The following is an 11,545-nucleotide window of genomic DNA, read 5'->3' as shown; positions in this document are numbered from 1 at the left end:
AAAAGCTCAAAGACAATGCCTAGGCCCTGTATTCCAGCCCCAGGACCATCATCATCATCATCATCATCACACACACACACACACACACACACACACACACACGCACGCACTTCAGAATAGAGATGTAGTTATGTAGTTCAAGGGGCAGAGCACCAGCTCAGAGAAAAAAAAGCCAAGCAGGAATATGAGGGTTTTGAATTCGAGCCCCAGCACAAATGATACATTCCTGAACTGCACACGAGTAGACTTTTCTCTTGTAATGACTCCCTAAACATTTACAGTAAAACACCTATTAACATAGCATTTACTTTGGGCGGTGTAGGCACTCTAGAGATGATTTAAAGTCCATGGGGAGATAATCCAAGGTCATATACAAAAGCTGGGCCACTTTCCATAAAAGGATTAAGCACCCCTGGGTTCTGGTATCCTTGCAGGGGGAGTGTTAAAAGCCAATCCCCTATGGAAATCAAGGGCTACCTGTACTTGTTTCATGGGGTCTTTGCATCCCTGGCCTAATGACATGGAGACCATGATAGCTTGTATAGAGTCTGTCCAGACTACAGAGGCCCTGCCCCTGACTACTGCTGTCTGGTGGTGTGTGATATATATGATTTTTTTCCTCCTGGGCACCTGGGGAGGGGGGATAATAATAATAATTGCACCTTACTCACAAGGTTGACAAGAAGTTTAAATAAGTCATTGTTTAGAGCAGAGCTTCTTTTCATCTAAATCTTCCCTAAGAGCCTGGTGCCGGTGGCTCACGCCTGTAATCCTAGCTACTGAGATCTGAGGATTTAGGTTCAAAGTCAGCCGTAGCTGGAAAGTCTGTGAGACTCTTCTCTCCAATAAACTACTCAGAAAAACAAACCAACAGAAGTGGCACTGTGGATCAAGTGGTAGAGTGCTAGCTTTGAGCACAGAGAGGCTCAGTGACAGAGCCTCGGCCCTGAGTTCAAGCCCCATGATGAGTTCCCCCTGCCCCATTCCCCGCAAAAAAACATCTTCCCTAACCCACATTGGAGTCATTGGGATGTTTGAGCCTGTGTCTTAGCGTCTCGTGAAGCCCCTGATGCGTCCATCCATGTGCGTCTCCCACGGTCCCCTGCTGAGGTGCATCTCCACTGACTGCTGGGGGAGGAGGGGCAGGGTCCACCATGCCCCCTGTAGGCCCCTTCTGAGTGGCTGTCTCCAGGGCTAAGGCTCTTCCTCTCACAGCAATTTTCCCTGGCAGCTCCCACATTCTGGACTAACTTTAGGGTTGGTTTCCAGCTGTGGTTGGATTTTTTTTATCTGTTTGAAAACATATTTTAAGCAGCTGGTGGGGAAGGGAGTGGAGAGGTGGGGAAAGAATAATAAATAAGTGTGTGAAAGGAAGACTGTCTACACGGCTTTGAATTTGCCACTTCCCGCAGCATGGTCTTTGGGCCCTGCCAGGTGTCTGGGGAGGGGACACTCTGGTGGCTTTACAAGCCAGGGAAGAAGACACTGTGTCCCTCATAGGGACCTCTACTTCTGGCTTTCACAGTATGCTCTAGTTGGACTGTGAGCATGCAAGATATAGGAGAGAAGTAGGTTTGAGAGAGGCAGGATTGAGGGTAGACACTGCAAAGAACGTCTTACTACTAGGACCTATTCATATAATCACCTTTCTTATACAAATCCAAGCTTGTCTTTTTCTAGAGAACGTAACTTCCTTTGCCACTCCAGTTGTTCAAGGCCTCAGACAACCCTGGACCTACCAGCATCTAACTTCCTTTTCTCTTTCACTCCCCACGTTTGTCAGTCTCCTTTTCCCTCTCACCCTAGCTCTGTTCTTCATCGCTCAGAGGGCAACTTCCCCTCAGCCACCCCCTGTGAGACCTCCTGGACAGCCTACCCCTCCCCCCCCACACAGAGGGAAAGCCAATGCTGCCCTATGCTGGCAAGAATAAGACTGGACACAGAGGCCCACTGAAAATTCAGAACAGGAGAAAAGCCAAATCACAGAGCTAAATAGAAGCCGAGAGAGAGAGAGAGAGAGAGAGAGAGAGAGAGAGAGAGAGAGAGAGAGAGAGAGAGAGAGAGAGAGAGAAACAGGGAGAAAGGAATGGAATGAATGTAGGGCAAGGGAATGAAGGTCACTAGCATGGTGACATTCCTGTGGCCTCTGGTGGCTGGGTGGCCTGAACCCTGAGGGCTGTCTGGTGCCAGTGTGGGGGGCCCAGTATGGGGTCTGCAACTGGAAGGGCCTGCCCTTTACATCCTATGCTTCTCAGAAGGCTCCACGTTAGTGAGAGAAGACAAGGATCTGAGGCCCTGGGTGCAAGCAAAGCCCTGGAAGCCTTAAGGAAGAGTGCGTGTCCATGTAGAGGAGCCTGAAGTGGTGTGGGGGGTGAAAGAAAATGCTTTGGCAAGCAAGGAGATAGCCATGGAGCCGGAGGGTGCTGAGGCTGGGGATTAACATGAGGAAGGGGCCATACCATTGGGAAATACTGGCTAGTAGGAGCCTGCTGTGTTGCAAGGATGCTGGGAGGCGGGGGAAGAGGACCCTAAACAGGAAGTCAGGGTAGAAGATGGGCCTGATCTTCCCAGAAGTCCACAGTGAGAAGAACCCTGGGGAAAGCCAATGCTATTTTGATTGACAGCCTTCCCTCAAGGCCTTTCCTCAAGTGCTCCACCCCTCTCAGGTACCTCTGCCCTGCCAGGCAACCTCCAGCAAGGAAAACAGCACAGCATGAACTTATAACTGCTATCTAGACTTCACAGATCCTCACTGCCTAGCTCACTGAAGACACAGCCCTCCACTCTGTTTTCCCTGACAAAGAAGATCAAATGGAGTGCCAGAGGCTCCTCAGAGGGTACATAAATGGCACTATGCCTTCCAGATACTTATTTTTTTTTACATTTATACTAGGCAAGAAAATGTCCCCCATATGTATCCCATTTTCTTGAATTGTGAAACAGCGTATACATATACACTACATGTGTGCATGCATGCAGACAGTTGAATAATCATAAATCAAACGTGTTTGCACTACCCAGGTCAAGATAGAATATTACCAGCTCCCCAGAAGTTCCCATGTCCTTCTCTGCCCTTGAAAGAAGGGGTGTTCTGACATCTGTGACCATCATTTCCTTGTTTATCTTCCAAAGCATTTAGAATTCTTTAGCTCTTATTCTGAGTTTCACAATACCCTTATGTTTCCCATATTACAGATGAGAAAACTGAGGCTCAGGAAGGTTAAAATACCTAGCCCAAGGCCAGAAGCAGAATCATGGTTAGCGTAGTTTGTTGGTAAAACTCAAATCCATAAGAAACTCTGGGAGAACCCTAAAACTGGGAACAGGTATTCTAGGGTCCACCCCACCCCCAGCCAGGCTGGTAACTCCTACAGGGAATTGTTAGCTGTTCTAACTCTTGAGGGCCTGCTTTGTGAGTGCCTGGCAGGAGATGGCAGGTCGGTTGGAGATGGGGAAGCAGGAAAAGCTGGGGCTGATGTGGGATGGGATTGATGCCTAGAGAGCTTGGGCCCCAGCCTGGCACAATCCAAGGGAACTGAGGACTTCGAGTATGTACCTAGCCAGGTGTTGTCTGTGTCGCCAACCCTACCAGGTGTGCCCTCTTTGGCAGACAAGGTGTGCTTGAAGTGTAAGGTGGGGTGCCCAACTCTACGTACCACCTCTTTTGAATGACTATAAAACCCACAGGCCTATGTTTAAAAGTTCATGAATAAAAGGCTTTATGCCCATTATTTAGGCATATATCTCCAAATGTGGTAATAATAGGTTTGTTGATTTTGCCCACTTAATAGGTTTGTTCTCATTCCCATTGGAATGAATGAACTGATTTCACTCCCCCCCCCCTTTTTCCTTTCCTTTTCTTCTTTGTTGCCAGTATTGGGGCTTGAACTCAGGGCCTAGATGCTGTTAGCTTTTCACTCAAGGTTAGTACCCTACCACTGGAGCCACAGCTCTATTCCTGGCTTTTTTTTTTTTTTTTTTTTTGGTGGCTAATTGGAGATAACTTCATGATCCTCAGATCTCATCCTCCTGAGTGGCTAGGATTACAGGTGTGAGCCACCTGTGCCAGGCTCTCTTATTTCACTTTTAACTGGAGGCACTCTGTTATAAGGATGTGCTACTGTGTGTTTAACTGGGTGGACACCCTTCCCTATGCAGCCCCCTATTCTCAGAAGCAGAGACAAGAGGAAGAGGGAGGCAGAACAGAGACTGATTCCAGAATTTTATCTCTCCTTGATGTGGAGCCCAGTTCCAGTTGCCTTTTGAACTCTTGCAAAGGGTTTTCAGCTTTCTGCCCTCTCACCACCCCTACAATCCTGCTTACCCAGAATCCACACCTTCTTCACCATGTCTCCTGCTTTCTGCCCTTTTCCCTCCTCACCCCTGACTTTTGACTAATGCTGCCAAGCTTGGGGTGGGGGATTCTGCTGGGTAAGCTCCCCGGCTTCTGAGGGGGAACTGAGGTCTGAGAGACCTGAAATCAGAAGGTTGTGCCCACACAACCTACCTGGCAAGTGAGCACAGCCTTCTTGTCTAGGCTGACCCAGTGGGAGGAGCTATGCTAATAATAAGGCAGACATTGCCACGCCCAGGCAGCAGTTTCTTGCCTGCCAGAGGGCACTGGGGGTGGGGCTTGTAGCCCTGTGCCTCCACCCCTGCTACCAATGTCATGGAAAATCTGAAGCCTTGATCTTTGTTCTTGATGGTTCCTCCCCAGTTTTTATAACTGGAATCTTTCGGTGAGTCTTTGTTCTCATCATCTTGGGAGGTGTTGATGGAGGGGCGGGGGGCTGGCTGAGTCAGCCCCTGGGGTAGGAACTTGGACTCAGATAACCTCTCCCCATCCCTCCCCTCCCTACCCCTCCCCTCCTTTCCCTCTCCCTTCTGCCCCTACTTATCCATCTACAGAACTTCTACAGGGCCTGAACTTCTACAGAAGAGGCCCTGGTAAGCAGAGTGGGGAGTGGGGAGTGGGGAGGTGGGGGGGAGGGGAATGGGCACAATCCTGACTGTTCTTCTTGGGTCAGCTTCCTCCTCTTACCCTGGAATGAACCTTGAATTACCAGAGCCAAGTCCCTGTATTGCAATTCCTCCAGTGCCCATGGTGGCTGGCAACGGGGAGCCATTCCCAGCCACCTTTTTCCTTTCTTTGAGGCTAATTACATCTATTGACTTGAGAATCCAATTACAAGTTTGTGGTAAGGAGAGAACTCTTCCCCCAGCTGGCCTCTCCTTGTGTTCTCCTCCCACCCCCATTTCTCCTTCATGGTTACAGTTCATAGAAATGTCTCAGGTCAGTGACTCTCACCTTCCTTTCCTGCTCAAGAGAATACGGCCAACCTCTCTTCCCTGACCTGGCACCTTCTTCTTTCACCAGACCTGCTGTCTTGAAGCTGCAGGGGAGGGCAGGCCTGGGGCTAAGCCTGGAGCTGGCCCTGCCAGCCGGCTTCCTGACATACCCACATACCCCATACAGGGAGCTCCCTGTAACCTTACAGGGAAGCTAGGGAACCAAAGGGGAAGCCAGATGGGGGCACAAGAGCCCTACCTCCAGCCAGCCACCTGTGGCTCACACCTGTAATCCTAGCTATCCCCAGAGGCTGAGATCTGATCATTGCAGTTTGAAGCCAGCCCTAGCAGAAAAGCTCCTGAGACTCTTTTCTCCAATTGACTGCCTGCCCTAAGACTGGAAGTGGAGCTATAGCTGGAGAGTGTGAAGTTTTGAGTTTGAGCCCCAGCTGGGCACATACATGTGTTCACAAGTCTCAGCTCCAAGTGAGGGAGGGCAAAGATGTAGAAGCAAACAGCAGGAAGGCCCAGATCATCCCCAAAAAACAACACCCAGGACAAAGGGTGAGAAAATTCAACAGTGATACTCATTGGACTATAGGACTTGTAGGCGGGGATGGGAGAGGAAAACTGGGAGAGTGAGAGGGAAGGGGTGACATTATCCAGAAAGATATGTAGTCTGTACCTGACATATGCAACTTATAATAACTATAAAAATTATAGTTGCTAGCATCGTAGATGCTGTTAGGAAATCAGCTCACTCTGGGAGAAAGTTATCATCTGATGCTTATAGAGGTTGTATATGGGACCAGGTATAGATTTAAGCCTTCTAACTCCAGGAGACGAAGGCTAGAGAGATTTGGGGGGGCAGTGGTCATGATCTCCTGCTTCCTGAGACTGCCTAGTCATTATAATCAAGCAGGGAGAGGAAGGTAAGCTTGAAGAGTAAGGGATATGCCTCTAGATTTCCATGACTCCAGCTCACTATGTGGCTAGAATTTGGTAGGGCCCTGCTCTGTCTGTCTGTCTGTCTGTCTGTCTGTCTGTCTGGAGACTCAGCTTATAATCTACAGAAGACAATGAACATGAGCAGAGGAAACAGAACTTGCTGGCCTGGCCACTGAACTTTTCCCTGAAGACTCTCTGTCTACCAGGAACCATTGATCCTAGCTGTGGACCCCAGAAAAGGACAAGAGCCACATCCGGGCCCTGCAAGGCCCTTCCACATCCGATCCACCTTGCTGCCCAAGCAGAACGGGGTATTTTTGTTTCTTCAGATCTTACCAGTGCCTTGTTCCCCTTCTCTCCAGGAGTTACTCAGTTACCAGAGTTGGTTTTCTATTTCCAGAGCAAAGGCATGCCTCCCCGCCCCCCAAGGCCTAACTTTTTCCTTCCATGCAGCCTGAAGAGGGGCCTCTGAAGGGTCAGTTCAATTCTGACTACACAGATCTGAAAGGAACAATGTAAACAGGCATCCTGCATTTTATTGGCAATCAGATGAGGGAGGGGGTGGTCTGGGAGTGGTTCCTAGCCTTATGGACGTGGGATGTGGGGGTCAGATGGAGAAAATCGTGTCAAAGTCAAGGCCTGCCTCCTGAGGGCTGCCCTGTTTGGGTGAAGGCCAGAAAGAAAGGAGGTGAAGCACAATCTCTGAGAGACATAGACCTAGGTAGGGAAGTTGAGAGTTGGGTTCGGAGGTGGGATGGAGACTTAGTCCCTATCCTTCTGAGGTTGCAGACAGATCCAGTTGTTTCTCTCTCTCTCTCTCTCTCTCTCTCTCTCTCTCTCTCTCTCTCTCTCTCTCTCTCTCTCTCTTCATTCATTTCTTTATTATTTTATGTGCCAGTCCTGGGGCTTGAACTCATAAATCCCTGACGATTTTTGCTCAAGGCTAACACTCTACCACTTGAGCTTCAGCTCTCCTTCCTGCCTTTTGGTGATTAATTGGAGATAAGAATCTCATGAACTTTCCTTCCTGGAGTGGGCTTTGAACTAGGATTCTCAGATCTCAGCCTCCTGAGTAGCTAGGATTACAGTCATGAGCTACCCGCACCAGACACTTTCTTCTCTTTTGGCTTGTCAAATGTAGCTCGTGTCACTGTAAGCTTATTGAATGCTCTAGGGCACGCTGAGCACTGTGGCCTGGGCTAAGGGTACGAAGATGAGTGACACAAGGAAGCAGATGTGCAGGAGGGTTGGTTTTCTTGCAAAAATCACATAAGAAGTAAGCCATGGAGCTGGGATGAATCCTATTTCCCAATTTCTTGGAGAAGGGGATCCATCTGGAGGATCAAAGATGTCAGAGTTGTCTGGTGGGGTTGGAGGAGGTGAATGGAAGAAGGACTTTCCAACACCTTCCTGGCCAAGCTTCCTGGATATGCAGTTACATAGGCCAACACGTGACATCACACACTGGACATTAAGTAGTCTCTGGGCCGGGTGCTTATGACTTGTATCTATAATTCTGGCTACTTAGGAGACTGAGATCTGAGAATCACAATCCAAAGCCAGCCAGGCCAGAAAAGTCTTATTTCCAATTACCCACCAAAAAGCCAGGAGTAAGAGCTGTGGCTAAATTAGTAGAGTACAACTTTGAGTAAAAAAAACCTCAGGGACCAGCAACAACAACAATTTGTGTGTGTGTGTGTGTGTGTGTGTGTGTGTGTGTAGTGTGTGTATAGTTGTTACAATTTTGCTTCAAGTGGCAGAATACCATGCTTGAGCAGATAAAGCTATAGGACAGTGCCCAGATCCTGAGTTTAAGCTCCAGTAGCAGTGTGTGTGTGTGTGTGTGTGTGTGTGTGTGTATGTGTGTGTGTCACACACAAATAAAAACATTTAACAGATAATGAATTTTTTAAAAAGCATCTAAGATGGGGCCGGGAGTTAGGCCTAGTGGTAGAGTGCTTGCCTAGCATGCACAACGACCCAGGTTCGATTCCTCGGTACCACATACATAGAAAAAAGCCGGAAGTGGTGCTGATGCTCAAGCGGTAGAGCTCTAACCTTGAGAAGGTCCAAGGAGAGTGCTCAGACCCTGAGCTCAAGGACTGGCAAAAAAAAAAAAAAAAAAGCATCTAAGATTTGATTAGAAACAAGCTACCTGAGTTTTTTCAAACATGGAATATATATAATACTTAAATATAATAACTAAAAAGAAAGCTACTACTTGCCTAAATGATCTGGTTTGGCCACCTATACTTAGCAAATTAATCAGAAAATTGCCCAAGTCTTGAAATTGCATGCTTTTGGGTGGCCTGTATCCTTACAGATAAAAGATATCTTCCCTATACCTTACTATTAAGTATACCTCTCCACATATTATTTCATTTAATATGCATTTGCAGCCAACTAGGTGATGGTCCCAGATTATCTAGGATTCATCTTTCATGCCTGCTGATTTTTTGCCACTGCCTGTCACATGTCTGCACCTGAGTATAAACAACTAAAAGGCAGCATGCTAGAAAATGCTGGGATTGCCAGTGTTGTTGTTGTTGTTGTTGTTGTTTTTTGCATTCTCTATTAACATGTGCTCCAAAAAAATGAGATATGTTTGTCATTAGCCTAAATTTCAGTGCCAGGGAAAGAACCCCAAATATGAATAATAAAGGCAAATAAATGGTAAAAAGGGCATATATAATTGGAGTCTTTTGACTCAAAAGAAAGGTCTTCTTCTTGCATTGTATCTGCTTGGAGCTTGCTTTAAACATTAGTCTTTGTCACCATTTGTGTCACAGTGGCGCACATCTAGGGTTTCTGAGACATCCGTTCCAGCTCTCAAATACTGAGATGTCAGGTTAGGGGTGATGGTGCACAGCTCTTGGGAGGCAGAGATAAGCAGATCACAGTCTGAAGCCAGCTCAGGCAAAAGCCAGTGTGAAGCCCTACCTGGAAACAAATGCTCAAAATCCAACAATAAAATGAAGGAACAAACAAATACACAAACAACAACAAAAACCCCTAAGAAGCCAAACGTGTGGGACTGGTAGAGTGCTTACCTAGAAAGTGGAAGATCTTAAATATTGAGTACTATCCTCTGCCCAAGAGATTGGCCCTGAGTCCAATCCCTCTGCAGAGAGAAAAGGAAAGGGGAGGAAAGTGGAGGAAGAGAAGGGAAGGGAATAAAATGCTGAAACATCCCAGAGTGTCACTCAAGTAGATCATCACGTGCAAATGAATCTGATATGGAAGTGGGGAGATTGCCTGAAAAACTTCAATGTACACACCAAACAAGCACTGTCAAGGATCTTGTTAAAAATGCAAATTCTGGTTCACTAGGTTCAGGTTTCAGGTTTGGAATTTCCAAACCCAGACAGGTTGACATTGCTGGTTCATGAACCATACAAGCAAAGACAAACTAGACCAGGCCTGGTGTTCCAACATGGAAGTCTCTGCATAGTTTCTTATCTTTGCTGAGACTCAGTTTCTTCTTTTGCAAAATAATAATAGTCTTAAATACCCACTGTCCCAGAGGCCGTCATGATGCATCTGATACAATACAGAATCTCAAACATGTCTGTTAGCATTGCTTTGGGGTTGCCAGGCTTCGCTCCCAGGCAGGCACTGCTGACCTAGCTGATGGATTGATAGCGATTCACATCCTTTCATTCACTGTGTGCAAGAAGCAGTCTCCCGGAAGCTGTTATTTGGCTAGCCAGATGTTTCATGTCTCCTCCTCTGGCCTCTGATTACTAGTCTGCCTCCCTGTCCTAGGTGGGCCACATGGCTCCCAGCTGTGCCCGGGGACACATTTCTCCTGCCAGCCTGTGAGCTCTGCCTTTAACTCAGTTACTACAGGCTCAGGCTGGCCCTGGCTGGAACCCTGCACGGGGCACTTCTCCTCCCCCACAGGCAATCAACACCCTCATGCCCCCATGCTTAGCTGCCCTCAGCTCATCAGAGGGTCCATCTGGTGGGGGAATTAATTCATGTGAAATTAGCAGTGGCTGGTCAGCTCAAGATGGTAATCAACCACAAACACCTTGGTGCCTAAAAGGCAACATTTGGGGGAAAGTCTGGTGTGCCGATGTCTACTTCTGGGATGGTAAGTGAAACCCTGATCTCGTTCCCGATCCTCAGGGTGCTCATGGAGGCTGCGAACAATGCATCTGGCTTCACAGGCTGAGGTGAAAATGTGATGGGCCTGGTTTTATGGGCCCTGTAAAAACATGCACACCAATTACCATCATAACCAACAGGGGCTCTTAACCCACTTCCTGCCCTCAACAACCATGGCATATGATGCTCAAATGTGGAATTCAATGTCCTCCATGTGCCCTGCTACCCTGACAGCTAGAATTCTACCCTTTTTCTGTCTGTCTGTCTGTCCATCCGTCTGTCTATTCACACCCCCTCCCTCACCCTGTGCCAGTACCGGGGGTTGAACTTAAGGCCATGGCATTGTTCTTTTTTTTTTTTCTTCACTCAAGGCTAGCACTCTACCTCTTGAGCTATAGCTCTACTTCTGACTTTTTGTTTTCTAGTTAATTGGAGATAAGAGTCTCATGGACTTTTGTGCCTAAATTGGCTTTGAACTGTAATCCTCAGACCTCAGCCTCTTGAGTAGCTAGGATGATAGGTATGAACAAATCTTATCCAAATAAATGAGAAAGGGATTGTTAAATAGATCATCTTGATTTGGTCTCGTGTGGTGTGTGTGTGTGTGTGTGTGTGTGTGTGTGTGTGTTTGAATTATATTGATTTGCTTCACATCATTAACAACTAAGAGTATATAAAGCTGGTTGAAGAGTTTTATCTATAAACTCTTCGCTACATTACTGGGGCCATGAGCTGCCTGATCAAGATGGAGATTTGGAAGATGCTATTTATTTTTATTTGTTAAGGGGAAAGGATTCAGAGAGTGTGTTAGCACAGGTGAAACTGCATTCAGTGTAAACATGTGTGGAGGTGAAATCTTCCTCCGTGTAACAGCTATAATCCAATAAAAAATAAGGGATTTTGTTTTATATTACAAAGCCATTGACGTGTGTGTGTGTGTGTGTGTGTGTGTGTGTGTGTGTGTGTGTGTGTGTTGGTACTAGGACTTGAACTTGGGTCTGGGTACTGTCTCTGAGCTTTCTTTGCTCAAGAATAGTGCTCTTTAGACACAACTCTACTTCTGGATTTTTACTAGTTGATTGGAAACAAGAGTCTCATAGATTTTCTGCCTGGTCAAGCTTTGAACTGTGGCTCTCAGATCTTAGCCTCCTGAGTAGCTAAGATTATTGGTGTGAACCACTGGTGCCCAGTGTTAGTT

The sequence above is a fragment of the Megascapheus bottae genome, chromosome 2 (assembly GCF_031878675.1).
Source record: "Megascapheus bottae isolate mThoBot1 chromosome 2, mThoBot2.hap1, whole genome shotgun sequence".
NCBI lineage: Eukaryota > Metazoa > Chordata > Mammalia > Rodentia > Geomyidae > Megascapheus > Megascapheus bottae.
Note: the sequence above shows the minus strand (reverse complement) of the source record.